The sequence below is a fragment of the Lepidochelys kempii genome, chromosome 7, assembly GCF_965140285.1.
Source record: "Lepidochelys kempii isolate rLepKem1 chromosome 7, rLepKem1.hap1, whole genome shotgun sequence".
Classification (NCBI taxonomy): domain Eukaryota; kingdom Metazoa; phylum Chordata; order Testudines; family Cheloniidae; genus Lepidochelys; species Lepidochelys kempii.
The window spans coordinates 42,402,334-42,419,325 of NC_136386.1; the positions used below are offsets into that span (position 1 = coordinate 42,402,334).

The following is a 16,992-nucleotide window of genomic DNA, read 5'->3' on the forward strand; positions in this document are numbered from 1 at the left end:
GCATCCGATGAAGTGAGCTGTAGCTCACGAAAGCTTGTGCTCAAATAAATTTGGTTAGCCTCTAAGGGGCCACAAGTACTCCTTTTCTTTTTGCGGATACAGACTAACATGGCTGTTACTCTGAAATCCATCCACTAGACTTTTTTGAGTAACCTACAGATTTTAGGGGAAAAAATTGGTCCCTGCACTAGAATTATGTAGGCTGTTCTAAAACTATAATAGAAAGGATGTTCATTCTCTAAGTACTGTAAGATCTTTTCATAAGGGACAAAGCTTTCAAAGAAGATCCTATCTGAGGATTCATTGTGCTCTTGTTTGGCTTTCACTCAATACCACTCCTGGACATATGCTTTTTTAATTTACTGTTGGGGAGGTATTTAACCAAACTCTGACGAAACGAACCAAACGAAAGAGCTTTGTTACTACTGGTTATGTTGATAAAAATTATGGCTGTGCACTGTTGTACTTGTCAGCATAATTGCTCTTCTACAGCAAATTATCTACAGTAATATCAAGTTCTAAATTTTGCCAACCCAGCATTTCTTGTGTGTGTATGAAAATTCAGTTAAAATGACAAACTTATTTAAAAATCTTTAGTATATAAGGGAAATTTTTCATAAACACCAAAGTGACTTTGGAGCCTACGTCACTTTTAAAAACAAGACTATACTCCTGAAGGAGAGCCTAAGTGCAGTAGCAATGTATTTAGCTAGTTATCAGCTCTGTATCCCAGATAATGTGCCTGATTCTCATTTACACTCAGGCCCCTTACACACCTCTATTAATGCGCCAAGTGAACTCAGTGTAAATGAGAATCCAGTTCAGTTTCTCCAAGCCATGATGTTCCAATATAATTTATTAAAGTGAATACAGGAGGGTCATAAGGAGTGCTAAATCACAAACTCAGGTGTTCCATGTATCCACAGACCAAATATAGCACGAGCAGCAGCACAAACTTAATCCATGCTACCCTTTGGGTTGCCAACTTTCTACTCGCACAAAACTGAACACCCTTGCCCCGCCCCACCCCATTTCCGAGGCCCCATACCGTGCTCACTCCATCCCACCTTCCTCTGTCTCTCGCTCTCCCTACCATCACTTACTTCCTCTTTTTCACCTGACTGGGGCAGGGGTTTGGGAGCAGGTGAGGGCTCCAGTTGGGGGTGTGGGCTCTGGGGGGGGCAGAGATGAGGAGTTTGTGGTGCAGGTGGGTGGAGCCGAGGCTTTTGGAGTATGGGAGGGTACTCCGGGCTGAGGCAGGGGGTTGGGGCATGGGAGGGGATATGGACACTGGGGTGTGGCTAGAAATGATAGGTTCAGGGTGTGCGAGGGGGCTCTAGGCTCAGGTAGGGGTTGGGGTGCGGTGGGGGTGAGGGTTCTGGTGTGGGGCTGGAAATGAGGGATTTGGGGTACAGGAGGGAGCTCCAGGCTGGGGTAGGGGGTTGGGATGTGTGTGTGTGGAGAGGGTGAGGGCTCTGATTGGGGTTGTGGGATCTGGGGTGCAGGAAGGTGCTCTGGGCTTGGATCAAGGGGTTCAGAAGGTGGGAGGAGGATCAGGGCTGGGGTGGGGGGGAGGGTCAGGGTGCAGGGTCTGGGCGACACTTACCTCAGGTAGCTCCTGGAAGCAGCAGCATGTTCCTCCTCTGGCTCCTGTGCAGAGGTGCAGCCAGATGGCTCTGCGTGCTGCCCCATCCGCAGGTGCTGCCTCATCCGCAGGTGCTGCCCCAGCAGCTCCCATTGACCACAGTTCCTTGCTGGGGACAATAGGAGTTGGAGGGGGGACATGCCGCTCTTTTTGGAGCTTCACAGAGCCACAGCAGGCAGGGAGCCTACCTTAGCCCCGCTGCACTGCCGACCAGACTTTTAACAGCCTGGTCAGTGGTGGTGACCAGTGCTGCCAGGGTCCCTTTCCATCTGTGTATTCCGGTTGAAAACCAGACACCTGGCAACCCTAGATGCCCTACCTCAACCTTATTCTGCAAAGGGGGGCTAAGAGGCAAATTGTGGATCCAGATCCATACAGTCCTTGGTCTGTCTCTTGAGAGTTCCACTGTTTGCTGTGGGTTGAAGTTACATTTAAACTTGATTTGAGGGCTCAGTACTGCTCCACATTGAATTCAATGGCAGTGGCAACAGATTCAGGCTCTAAGACTTTATGAAAGAAAGGGCAGAAAATATACTCCAGAAGAATGAGGGAACAGGTGAAATAAAATGCAAGTATGTAGAAAGAATATTAACACTTTCAATTTTACTACATCTAGGCTTTACCAGAGAATACAAAGTTTTGTTTAGGGCTGAAATGAGGTTAAAACTAGTAAAATCACACACTGAGCAGGGGGAATGATCAGAGGGAGACTAAGCCTGAAACTAGAAAGTGAAGAATGACAGTGACATTTCTAAAAAGGATTTTAATATGTTTGTTGGACTCAAGAGACCCAGTCACTAAATGCTCCTTTGTTTAGTATATCTACTGTAGTTAATTGAAGATAGGTAGCTTTATAGGAGCAGGTTTTTAGTTGTCTATAGAAAAACCTGCAGTAAAGAACAATTTTGTATAAGGAAGGCAATTAATTGGTCATCTACATGTGACCTTATTTTCTCCAGAAGTCTCAGAACAGTTTCCCTTAGAATTGCTAGAATATGAGGAAAAAGAACAGGAGTACTTGTGGCACCTTAGAGACTAACAAATTTATTTGAGCATAAGCTTTCATGAGCTACAGCTCATTTCATCGGATGCATTTAGTGAAAAATACAGTGGGGAGATTTATATACACAGAGAACATGAAACAATGGGTGTTTTCATACACACTGTAAGGACAGTGATCACTTAAGATGAGCGAATACCAGCAGGAGAGCAGGCGGGAAGGAAGAAAACCTTTTGTAGTGATAATCAAGATGGGCTGTTTCCAGCAGTTGACAAGAACGTCTGAGGAACAGTGTGTGTGTGTGGGGGGGAGGGGAATAAATATGTTGAATTGGAATTAATTTGCAAACTGGATACAATTAACTTAGGCTTGAATAGAGACTGCGGGTGGATGGGTCATTACACAAAGTAAAACTATTTCCCCATGTTTATTCCACCCCCCCCCAACTGTTCCTCAGACGTTCTTGTCAACTGCTGGAAATGGCCCACCTTGATTATCACTACAAAAGGTTTTCTTCCCCCTCCCGCCCCCCCCCGCTCTCCTGCTGGTATTAGCTCATCTTACCTGATCACTCTCATTACAGTGTGTATGGTAACACCCATTGTTTCATGTCCTCTGTATATATAAATCTCCCCACTGTATTTTCCACTGAATGCATCCGATGAAATGAGCTGTAGCTCACGAAAGCTTATGCTCAAATAAATTGGTTAGTCTCTAAGGTGCCACAAGTCCTCCTTTTCTTTTTGCGAATACAGACTAACACGGCTGCTACTCTGAAACCTAGAGTATGAGGGCTTTGCTATGAGTTCCCCAAGTTTGCTGCCAAAAGTTTTTTTTAAATTAATCAATAAACTGGTTGCTTAGTACTACACTGTTCCTCCCACACTCCAACATTTAAAAAAACAACAAAAAAAACTAATTTCTTAACACAACAATTTTTTTTTAACTTCAACTACCCCCTTGTTCTGGAAAGTACCTAATCCCCTGAAAGTGGTGGAGCAGCACTGCAAATGCACTCTTGCGCTTATAGCAGGAAATCTCCCTCTGATTGTTCAGAAGCTGCATGCAGGGATCACTCCCCCAACCTTAAAAAAGAAAACAAAAAACACAACAATCATCTGAGCTATCCAAGTTCACGGTTTCCTTAGGGAAAAGCCTTATCTGAACCTAAAAATCCCTCTAGCATATATACCAATACGTATGATTGAATTATCCATCAATTGTGGCTTTGTTACAATTTTTCCACCAAGTGTTGGAGAGACACTGGGGACTGAAAATGATCAAATGACCAAAAAGAAGACAATTTATTTTGCCCTTTATGGTAAAGCTTTGAAAATGAAATCCTTATACCTTCATACAATTCAAATAAATAAGCTGAATGCTGAGGTGGGGGGAAGGAATTCTTTCCCTATAAAGATATGGAGCAGATCTTTTTTTTCCACCCCACTCCCTCCATAAGCCACAGTAGCTTCCACTTCTATTGTGCCATTCATTCTGCAGGTAGACAGGTCAGTGGATTCATTATGCTATCCTGTCCACAAACTCCTCCTTTGCACTGCGGTCCAAGGAACCCCTTCAGAGCCATATTTAATAGTCTTAATTGAATATGCAGCCCCTGTGTGGGATCCCTGACTCCTGTGTATTGCTGTAATGACCTACCGCACTTGTGGAATTGCCCCCTCTCTCCAGTGTAAATTGAGATTAGGATCCAACCATTCGATATTATCTGAATCTTATTTGAAGTGAATGAGAATATTTTTCTGTTTCATATATCAGGTCACATCTACACTTACTGCTTTTGCTGATATAATAATGTCCGTTGGGGTGGGTTTTTTTTAATGACATTTGTACAGTGATAAAAAAAACCCATGATGTAGATGCAGTTATACTGGCATATAGATGCTTTTGTCAGTATAACTTATTTCACTCAATCAGCTGGTATTATCTATATTGCCAAAAGCACTTTTCCCCCCAGTATAGGCTACATCTATGCTTGGGTGCTTTGCCAATATAGCTATTCTTGTAAATCTTTTCTAATGCAGATTAGGCCTCATTGTGGAAAGACACTCAGCCGAAAAATCCTTAGGCAGATGTGTCCTACAGCACCACATAAAGAATCCTGATATTTTGACATGAAGTTTCATTGACTTCACTGAAGGATCAAATATCAACATGTGATCCAGTAGAATTAAAGTTTCCAGGAGGGAGATGCATCAGACTCGTAAGATGAATGTGCAACCTCTAGAACAGGAATTCTCACAACAAATTTTTGGGTGGCCTCAGAGTGTGGCCATCAACTCTTGCTGGTGGCCACTCTGACAAATCCGTCTCTCTGTTCTTGCCTCCTGTGGCCCTTCAGAGAGAGCCTTCCCTAGGGAAGGCGGGTTGAGAACTCACCAGCTGCCTGTGGAATCCCAGGCTCCCCGTACCCCAGCCGGGTGGGAGCTGCCCAGAGGAGCAACTGAAGACCACAGCCACTTCCACTGACAAGAGCCACCTCTGGTGCTGTGCACACCAGCTACACGTGTCTCCAGAGGTGCTGCCCAGAGCTCCCGAGGAGGCTGTGTGGTGCAGAGCACTGATCCCTGCTGGGAATGCAGCAAAAACACCAAGGATGGGCACTGCAGAATTGTGCCACTGCTTTGCCCCTCTAATCTCTGCCCAAGCTTTGGAGGCTGTCATGGCCGCAAAACAATCCACTAGTGGCTGCATGCAAGAAACACTGCTCAAGAATGCCTTGCTCTTAGATCCTTTGCATTCTCCAAACCTCAGCTTTTCTGAGCATGAAGTAAATTGTCACGAAGAATTAAATCATGAGACACCTTCAAAAAATCTACATTTCTTCACCAACTTCTTGTCTAGGAAAAACATTTAATAATCAGGATTAAACGTATCCTTCACAGAAGGAGATAAACGGATAGATGTATCTGCAAACTCTCCTGGAGTCTGATGCAAAAGATGTAGTAAACTATCTGTGTGGAAAGAAATAAAATCGTTCTGAAGCACATTCATGAAAAGTATATAGCCTTTGAAATTTTGTTTTTGTTAAAATAAGGAAGCAAGAGGAGTTGAACGGATTCACATTCTTGGGAGCCTTACAGCCCTCTTTTCAAAAAAGATTAATATGAATAGATCTTCACATTTATAGGATGGCTTTTCTTGTCAGGATGGTCAGGTGTCTGACTTCAAAAATGCATTCATGCACAAGTGTCTAGCTGCTAGTTTACTTGGATACATACACCTCTACCCTGATATAACACGGTCCTTGGGAGCCAAAATATCTTACCGTGTTATAGGTAAAACTGCGTTATATCAAACTTGCTTTGGCCTCAAGCATTTCCGTTATTAATAGTCACTTCCTGCCCCCTGACTGACCCCTCAGAACCCCAGACCCATCCAACCCCCACACCACCTGACAGGCCCTCTGCGACTCTCACACCTTATCCAACACCCCCTTTACCCATCCTCTGACCACCCCGCCCCCAGAACCTCCGAACCATCCAACTCCCCCTGTCCCCTGACGGCCCCCTGAGACCCTCTGCCCCTTATCCAACCTCTCGGCCTCAGCCTGGCACCCTTAACACGCCGCCCAGAGCGGCATGTTGGAGCCAGACACGCTGACGCGCTGATCTGCTGGAGCGCACAGCCCCGCCCCCCAGAATGCTGCTTTACCGCATTATATCCAAATTCGTGTTATATCGGGTCAAGTTATATCGGGGTAGAGATGTATATCAAGTCAGGAGAGATTCTTGTATTTAAATCATGGTCATCACCCGCTGGCTATTCTCAACACAAACACAACTTCCCAATTTGTTTTGCTTCATACTACATCTGATTTGTTGAACATCAACATAGCCTTGGATATAAATGCTGATATGGTGTCACTTCTGCTATCCTAAAATTCAAGACCCTGTTGTATTCCCATATCTGTGCTTTATGCACCTTAGAATAAAAGAGAACAATCAGAATCTCACGTGTCAAGAGAGGTGGGCTGCAGAATTTGGACCTAGACTTTCTCCAAGATGATGGTATTTGGATCTGGGATTTTGATTGAAGGTATGTCTCATGATGTCTCATGATTTTATTGCAAGTCTTGTGATTTTATTATCGCAAGTCTTGTGATTTTAATTTACGTGGTCCCACTGAAGGAGGCTTTGATCCACCCATTATGCCTTAGACTGTAAGCTCTCTGAGAGAGTGTCATTCACTATATGATTTACATGTACAATGAAGTCCTGATCTGATTGACCTTTTGGGACCACCACAACAGAAAAGTTTATTAATAAAAATATAATAATAATAATAATAATATAATAACCTAGAATGAGGAATGAAGTTCAAAGTTATAAGCAATATCTGAAGCAGCTGCAAGAGCTTTTTTATTATATTTTTAAAATATTTTGATTCTATTCAAATAGTACTCCGAATGCTCTCATGCATCCTATTAGCTGATACATAGTTTACTTGCCTGAATCCTCACTGATCGCATTAAACATTATGGAAGTCAAACTGTTTTGCATTCAACCATTTAAACTACAAATCAAAGTTTCCATCCTGTATGCACATTCTCTACATCATTCTGTGCAAAGAACTTCCATTGACATGCATTTGGGGACAGGGCTCTGAGTCAAATTCAGCCTTGGTGTAAACATGTAGAGCTCCTATTGACTTCTATATGAGCTGTGCTCCCTTTATTTCAGAACTGAACTTGGTCCTCCAAGTCCTATGTGGTAAGAGGAGTGACCAGCTACGTAAAGTGGTACATTAGGGAGTGCCTGTCATCAAGGCAAACATGAAAAAAGACATTTCATATGAATAACATTTTATGGAGCCAATAGCTTTTTGATTCCCACTTCAATTTTTCAGATATTCAAGATTCAGGCAGAAAAGAAAGTTTAAGCACCCCCACAGTGTTTCTAACCCTTCATGAAAATGAGCCTGAATCAAACCCCTTCTTCGGAAAACCCCAAACCATAGGCAAAGTTTTACTCTGCACCCAAAACTGAGAGAGCTCTTCTGTGGCTTGCAGAAGGTTGGAGGCTCCTTCCAGAGCTGCTCTGTTTGTGCCCCTGACTCATGAAGTCCTACAATTGATCTTAAGTCAACTGAACATTTGTGTCTTTTACATAATACTCCCCATGCCTAGCCTGCTTTATATCATTCTCATTGATAATCCCTATAATGTTGTAATGGTTATGTAACCTAGGTACCATAAGCATTGCTATTAATAGATCCATTGAGGGAATTTCAAAGTGACAGTCTGTGCTGGAGAGAATCACCATTTTAAAAAAGTGTATGGTAAGGCTTTGGGGGAAAAAGAGAGCCATCATATAATATATGTATTTTGTCACTCTAGCTACAGAAGCAAACAGCATCAATGGAAATGTATTTGACCAGAGTAAGTGTTAGAGGAATGCAACAATTCACTGCTTGTATTAGATAAACTGAACTATTTGAGGAAGGAGGAACTAAGTATTCACTGATTAAAGAAAATAACTGAGCTGATCTCTCCTGAGTTTATAAGCCCAATGACAAAATGACATTTACTGTACCTCACAGAAGAAAGGACAAAAATAGTTCTCTTTTAAAGTCTTTCTTCCAAATTATGTATACTTTGTACCAACCCAGTGACAATGTGTGTGGAAATGGACTTATCTCATTCAAACAGATAATTATAAACTAGATGAATTTTATAGCCTATAGGAAAAGTATTTTCCATCAGATGTGTTTGTGTAGCTGTAACTCCTCTATTCTGTCAGCACTCATCCTGATCATTTATACCTGTTCTCCAACATTTCACTTGTATAATTTTTTACTGGCTGTATTGATTGGCATTTTATATGTCAATGTAATTTTAAAAGCTCAATCAAATACTTTTACACAAATAATATTCTATAAAGCAGTCAAGTTTCTCAGGGTGATTCTTCAGATTCTTTATGAGTGAAGGACACCCTATATAAGATCATGCCTTCTTGTAAAGGTTTACAGCTGCACTCAGATGCTTTGTTTGGTAGTATAGGTCAACTTCATGGGAACATAACCATTGGAGGAAAGGAGACCTTTATAGGAAAAGTTCTATGGGAAGAAATAATTAGGATCCATAGAAATTTAATGGGGGTATGTGGACATTATTCTGAATATCTATAGACTAACTTTAATTTTCTATAGGCATTTTCAGACATCCTAGAAATGGTAATATTTCTCTATTTATTGCAAAGGAATTTCCAATAAGTGACACCCCTGAAGTTGCTGCCCCAACACTACTCTCCAACCACTGTTGAAGAAACCACATCTGCTCTACCATATTCTTCCTATGGAAGCAGAACTATGGAATATTTTGGATGACTGAACCACATAAACATCAATTCTGCTGCCCATAGAGTCTTCATGAACACAGAGAGTGGAGTGGGTAAGGATGATTTGACCAGAAATGTCTGTCTCAAAGCAATTAAAGAAAGCATCCTTGGAACGACGATGTAAAGTTCATAGTCTGCCCTTGGGAAAAATTAGTTTGTGTACTACTTTTAAGTTTTAAAATATTTTGTATTGTAATCTCTACGGTGCTTTGCCATTCCCTTTTATGTTTCATTAGATTTTTAAGATCTTGTGTCTTTTATATATTTTTAATGCTACAGATAGTGTTGCCTATAGTTAAGGTTGCTTTACACTTACCATTCTAAGACTCTGTTTTCAGTTGCTGATAACTTTGGTAAACTTAAGTCATTTGGGCTGAATTTCTCCATGTTGGGTATCTGCCCAAGGCTGATTTTTTTGGAGGGATGTTTCAGCTGAAATGGTTGTTCCATTTCTGAGAACGGTGCAGGGAAAATATGTTGTTTTGCTCATGTTAAAAAAATTGTTTACAGTGATTGTGATGAGAAGCTCTGGTGCCTCCATACTTTGGAGCAGGGACTTGAAATATGGTGCTGGTGCAGGTGCAGGTTGGGGGAATGAGGCATGTCTTCCAAATGTCAGGAATGCACCTTTTGCTTGCCTTGAGAAAATTCACCCAAATTTGACCAAGGGTTGAGCCTCTGAAAATCCCAGTTTGTACATTAACTTTTTTAGAATTTTGCAGCTAAACTCTCTGAAGATTCCATCTGAGCATACTTCATCCCCACCACAACTCCCATGTCATCACTGGACTGCATGCGTGCCATCTGCACAGAGTGACTGAGCATACTCCATCCAAGGACTACTGGTCCCAGGAAGACATTCCCTGCCATTGCTCCTACAAACTACTGGGAGCCGCTGTCGCACCAGACTCTAGAACTGATAGCGGGGGACCGTCTCTTATGTGCTGTCAGTGCTTCACCTGCTGGTGCCTGGGCAATGTGAAGGAGGAGGAGTTAAATGACTTGAATGCAGAGGGATGAGTAACAGGAGCAGGGGTAGGGGAAAGAGATGCAAAGTTGGGAGAGGGGGCAGGAGCTCAGAAAGGAGAGGAAAGGGGCAGGACTAGAGAGGGAGAGAAGATGCGGGAGATGAGGGGCAGGAGCAAAGGGAGGAGAAAACATGGGCAGGAACTAGGGACAGGAGTAGGGGAGGAATGGGAAAGGACTGGGACAGGAGTGGAGGGATAGCAGCAAGAGAAGGCACACTGGCAGGTTCTGTGGAGGAATAGGAGTAGAAGGGATAGGGAGAGCAGCAGCAGAAGGGCCTGTTACAAGTAGAGAACACTCTCCTATGGAACTGACATTGAACCCATTATTTCTGAGTCTCCACATTCCTCTATTGTCTAGCAAGTAGCTGTGCAATCCACAGGCAAAGTATGTGTCCCCATCCTCCCTTAGTGACATGGCCACATATAAGATAACAGCCTTCTACTGCTGCCTGTTACCTAGAACACTATGCTCTGAGTCTAAAGATCTCAACCATGCTGAGGACCTGTTGGGAGACGGGGGTCAGTAATAATCCATATAATTAATTTTTTTATTTTAAAAAAATCTTAGGAAATAACATTTTAAAATCTGCATTAAAAGAATGTTAAGATTGCAAAATGTTAAGCACTCAAAAATTAGGAAATGCCAGAACCAAGGTTGCCTATGCAACGTTAATTTGGCCTTTTTGCATATGCATTATGTACAGTTTAATTACATAATTATGTAGTATAATTCCACAGGACCACTGCCTCATTAAATGTACAAGACAGACTGTTCTAGGAATGAATCAGGGATGTGTAGTGAATAATGCTGTTATCTGAAGGACCCCTGTTTTGTTTGCTTCTGTCAGGGTTCCCTCCCCACTCTGAACTCTGTGGTATAGATGTGGGGACCCACATGAAAGACTCCCTAAGTTTATTTCTACCAGCTTAGGTTAAAACTTCCCCAAGGCACAAATCCTTTCCTTGTCCTTGGACGGTATTGCTGCCACCACTAAGTGATTTAGATAAAAATCCAAGAAAAAGGGCCACTTCGAGTCTCTGTTTCCCCAGAATATTCCCCCAAACCAGGAAACCAGGAAAACCAGGAAACCAGGAAACCAGGAAAGGGGGAGGCTTGAGAATAATATACTAACCAATTGGTTACAAAGTGAGCACAGACCAAATCCCTGGGTTTTTAGGACACTGAAAATCAATCAGGTTCTTAAAAGAAGAATTTTATTTAAAAAAAAAAGTAAAAGAATCACACCTGTTAAATCAGGATAGAAGGTAACTTTACAGGGTAAATAAAAAGATTTAAAACACAGAGGATTACCCTCTGACTCTGCTTCCAGTTACAAAACAGGAATGAAATTACCTCTTAGCATAGGGAAAATTCACAAGCTAAAACAAAAGATTATCTAATGAATTTCCTTGCCTTTACTTACAATTTTTGTAATCTTAGATGCTCATTTCAGGTAGGTTTTCAGGAGATATTTTTTCCTGCCTGGTCCCTCTCTCATCCAGAGAGAGAACAAACAAAGAGAACATAAACAAAGCCTCCCACCCCCCAGATTTGAAAGTATCTTCTTTTCTTACTGCTCCTTTTGGTCAGGTGCCAACCAGGTTATTTGAGCTTTTACAGGTAAAGGAGGGATTTTATGCTACCCTTAGCTGTATGTTTATGACAGCTCCACAAATTGAAAGATGATGAATAAGGTAGAGAATGGTCTTGCAGTTAACACCTCCCTGGAGAATTGGATTCTCATCTTGTCTTTGCCATGGAGGTCCTGTGTGATGCTGAGCAAGTCACTTAAATCATACTTCTCATGGGTGGCCATTGTATGTTCATTTTCTGTGTACCTCTTGAGATACCTGGGGTCTGATTTGCAGAAGAAGCTGAGCACTCAACTCCAGCTGAGGTCAATGGGATCTCTGCTCTGACCATATAAAATGCTATACAATGCTAAGTACTCTGAAAAAATCAGGATCGATTCTCTCAAATTGTGCCCATCTCTTCCTGCCCCCCTGCTTCCTGGAAAAAGGTTAGTTGATGCTTCTGTCAATCTCGCATGGGTGTTGTGAAGAATGAACTCATTATCATTTGTAAAGAGTTTAAGATAATATGATGACAGCATCATAGAAAAGCACACAACTAAATTAATAAATTCTGTACTCAGTGCAGAATCTGAAAGGTGTGTGGTAGATAATGCAGGGGGGCCACATATTGAATGAGGAGGATAAAAGAAATATTGAATAACTACACATTCAGTGAGCAGTGTCCATCCTGCAGGGACTTGTGGAAAAAGTAGTATGTGATCACATAGTTGAAGATTGTATCATAATGCATATGCACAAATTGGCCAAATTAAGGTTGCATAGGCAATCTTAGTTTTTTAAAGGTGTGTGTGTGTGTGTGTGTGTGTAATTCTGCAAAGCAGATCCTGTCTCTCCCTTAGTGAGTGCTATTTATGGATTTGTTATGATTTATTGTTTGTTAATGGTTGGTGAGACACCTGTTTTATGCATGCACACTTGGAAATTCTATGTGAGTAGATGGCAGAGAGGCCAATTCTGTCCATGCAGGGAGAAGAGTGTGAATGAACTTGACAGGTACATAAGCAGCAGGGAAAGGAACTGGAGCATGTGAACATCTACATTACATGTAGAGAAACAGTCACAATGTATAGCATGTGCATCTATTTGTTAGGAGAATAGTGTAGTTTAAACCAAGGAGGTTTGAAGCAGCAGCGGTATCTAAAATTTTCTTTGAGAGTCTGTCTACTGGACAGTGATTTGAGTTTCATGGCAATTAGTTTGTCTCTCTCTTTGGTACATAAACCTGGCATGTGACATTCTTTGTACTTGTTAATTTTATATAGGCTGTAGACCGTGTATAATATCTATGGGTTATGTTGTTGCTTAATGGAAAAGTAATTAGGAAAGAATTTAATACATATTTAACGGTTTTACTGGAGTTTAGCAGCTGGAAATGAGGAGCCAGCATCATATAACCAAACTGCTCTCAGCACACCACCAGCAAGTATTCTGGCTCACAGACCCCAGTTTGAAAACCTCTCTTCAAAAGCCAACTCTTACTGGGGTTTTACGTTCTAGAATGAGCTATTAAATGCTGTATCACTATTTGACGCTTTCAAGACTTCTGTTCTTGATTAGGGTTTTTGTTAGTCTGAAGTCTGAACATTAGAAATAGAACCTATCCACACGCTTTTCTGAGGGGAAAACAAATCTCATCTGTTCTACATTATTCATAGCATAACTCGCCTGTATTTCAGAGTGCCAAACATATAATGGAGACCTGTACTAATTTAATATCATGTGTACACTTCTGGATGTGGCAGTCTGTGCACACAGCAGTTTTTTTTTAATACACACAGCACACAAAGTATTACTCTATTTACGAGAGAGCCTGCTTTAGAAAAATGGCCGTCCAGTTCAAATTAAGCAATATTAGAAAAAGGTTAAACTGGTAAGATAATAACAGTGTCAGGTCCAGAAATGGCTGCATTGGGAAAGCTCTCATGCTTATCAGAAAGATTTACTTATTTATTTTCTATTAATGCACCAGCAGTGAAACACTTGTGTTTACCAGAAAAATATTCTAATTCTTGCACATTATCCACTAAATGTTCTTATAATCTACATTCAGAATATTAATTTAACTGATTAAAACACAGTTTTAAAAACTCATCTGATATTTAAGGGGTGGATATTTATATGATCTGTTCTAGTTTCTAGTAAATTAGACTGTTTTTAAAATAGACTTCTACAAATGATAAACTAAGCACCCACTTGGTCTAAAAATAACTCTTGAGGGGCTAGGGCCAAGTTCTGCATCCTCTGCGCCACTAAATTCCTGTAGCATTCAGTAGGTGTTTCAAAATGAGAAATGGCCCCTTATTTAGCTTTTCCGCTTTTAACTTCTGTTTGTTTTCACCTCAATAACCTTATAAAGTTGCCATGTTCAGCCTCTGAAGAACCCTATTTCTTTTTCCCAGCTCATTGCTTGTAACTCTAGGCTAAAAACAAGTGGACTCAGAGGGAAGTGGTTTTTCCTTCCTCCCTGTTTGCCAGTCATAGAGTAGGGCTTTTGCATACTTTGATTGGAAATAGGACCTCTAATCATAGGCCAGTGTAGTGAGGTGGAGTGGCCTCCCACTGAGCAAGAGGTGGGCAGAAGCTGGCCAGGCCTGCCCTTCATGCTGGAAGCTAAGGGGCAGGCCAGGAAGTATAAGAGGCGGGATCTCTAGCCCAGTTGAGCCTGAGCTAGGGAAGGAAATAGATGTCCCAAGCTTGCGGCAGGCCCCAGCAGATGGTACCACTCTCCCAGATTGTGATAGGAAGTAGCCCAGGGGAACCAGACTTTGGTCTGATTTTGCTATCAGAACCTGTGTCAGTGTGTTGCAGTGGGATCCCTGCTGATCCATTGGTGGAGCGCTCTGCCACTGTCAGGGCCCTGGACTGGGACCCGGTGGAGTAGGATGGGCCCGGGTTCCTCTACCCTATGTGGCAGGCTCTCCACCTTAGGCTGAACAGCTGTTCGTTGCTTTGCCCTGCCTGAGGGCCTGAGCTCCTTACAATACTTTGCTGCTCTGTCCTGCCTGAGGGTCAGAGCTACCCTGACTGCTTTGCTGCTCTGACCAGCTGGAGCGTCAGAGCTACCTAGACTACTTTGCTGTTCTGCCCTAACCCACCAAAGAGGCCTCAGGCCCTGGCACTTGATTCACTAATTTCTTGATACTGGGTGGTGCCCCAGTGACATAGTGAGGTGGAATGGTCTCCCATTGTGCCAGAGGGGGAGGGACAATTGCTAACACACAACAGCCAGGCATATGTAACAACAGGGAATAGGGGTGTGCGAGCGCCCTCACAATGGAAATATTGTGGAATCTCTGCCCCTGAGTAAACTTGTGCGTGGCTGGTGTTCGGAGGGGGGTGCAGAGGCAAGAACGGGACCAAGAGATGCTGGAACGGCTTCCGCATTGCCATAGATCAGGCCAGGGAGTAGGGATTGGGACCTGAGGGGTAGAATGGGCCCAGGAACAGGGCCCAGGACCATACTTCCCAGCCTGAAGCCAGCTTCCCCCTCCCCCTGCCGAGTGTAAATGCCGTCCCTCACTACCTCTCCGTCCACACGTTCACAGAGAGCTTCTTGCCCCTCATTCAACAAGATTAGTTGAGCAAAACATTATTACATCTTCTGGTGAAAGGAAGCTGACTATTATACAACACTTCATAGAAACCTGCTCCAGAACCTGTGTGTGGATTGACAGAACCAACACTGGGGATTCAAGCAAGCATAAATGGTCTTTGGTTTTAAGCCCATTTTTAAATTTCCAGATAACATACAAGGATTTAGGGGGAAGTTTGAAGCTATCGCTGCTCTACAATGGGCTGCTCCATCTCTACATATCAGAACCAAACCTGACCTCTGAGATGTTTGAAACCAAATTTAGATCTCAACTTTACTGCTCACCTCTATTCTGGACTGATCTTGATCCCCTCTCTGAACACCCTGAAATTTGGAGACGTGTGTAGATTAAAAATTGTACTTCAGGAACACAACTAGTTTAGTTTTGCCATTTAAATAACTGACCCTTGTAAAGTTTTTTTTTTTTTGATGGTGATCATATCTTTACAGTAGTTTCTCACTTTTGCATATTAAATGTTAGGCAGGCTTTTTTGCATTGCTGAGACACGTAATGACTGTCTTCCAAGTGAAAGAGAGGAAAGGAACAGTCATCAATAATGGACTCTAATATATTTGTAACTCTACTAGGATTTAAACAAAAAAATTTCTATTCAAAATCATCAGGTGAATCCATCAACCCTGAAGCTCTTTAAAGAAGAGAAAAACAAGTGTTTCCATATATTAAATTAGCTAGTGTTCCCAGGTTTCAGTACAAAGTTGTTCATTTGGGGTGCAATTTTAAAATAATTCATTATGTAGGCAAAACTCTCATTTAAAGCTAATGGGAGTTCTATTTGCATCGAGATTGATCAGGGGACACAGGCGAATGAGTGACAAACACACAGGAATCAGATAGATTTAAGATATATGCCCACCCCCTGTTTACACATACCAGGCATGTAACTGGTTCCACTGTGGGGTTTCAGGGCTCTCATCATATAACCAATAAATTAGGTTAGACCTGCCTAGGCCTCAGCTCGCTCTTCCTCCCACTGTGTGCATGTGGGATATATAGAAGTTACCAAGGGGGACCTCAGTCCACGAAGGCTTCAGATCTCTTCTTCTCCTATATAGCAACAAGTTCCACAAGTGAAACGCTGGGTCTCATTTACCTCTGGCCTTTTTAACCTTTATCTGCATTGAACACTGGCCAGTTTTACCTATTCTACTATTAAACTTTCATGTCCTATTGCTGTCAACTCAACTATCCTCATGATGCTGTGAGGAAAGTGAAAAAAACCAGTAGACCTCTGACACTTTGGCCCAATGAGAAAAAATTTCTTTGTTGTTCCAAAACAGGCAATTAGTCAGACCTGCAGTGTCCTTAAAAACACAGCTTCTTCACTCCAACTAAGGGAAGGGCATCTAGCAGGAGCAAGAAGCTTTAAAAAATCTTGGGAAGGTTTAAATAGGCTGCAGAGGGAACAGGTGAGAGCCAAACAGCTAGCTTAGTGATATAGCCAAAAGGGAGGCAGTGGAACTGAAGGAGGGCAGCCCCCATCTTGCCACACATGTGCTCTCACATCCTCCCTCCTGCCCCCAACTTTCTGGGCACTCTGTTATATTCCCTGCAGTCAATTCAAGATCCTGCTCCCATTGACTGAGGGGAGGGGGATGCCTGTGCAATTTATGGTACAAGATTTCACAGAAATCAAGATTTCATTTACTTCTCAATGCCATCAGCTGATAATTTGCATGTAGAATGGGAAATTACCATCTGCACTCCATAAAATACAGATGTAACTAGTTAGCTTTAGGCTTACTCTAGACTGTAT

General features: G+C 42.3%; 1 long non-coding RNA gene across 1 annotated transcript in view; it reads left to right on the top strand.

Moving 5' to 3' along the window:
* LOC140914486 (uncharacterized) overlaps positions 1-16,992 on the top strand; it is a 48,206-nt gene that overhangs the window by 14,184 nt on the left and 17,030 nt on the right. The window contains exon 2 of the long non-coding RNA XR_012159878.2: positions 8,864-9,054. This is a non-coding gene — a long non-coding RNA (uncharacterized LOC140914486). The remainder of the gene's footprint in view (positions 1-8,863; positions 9,055-16,992) is intronic.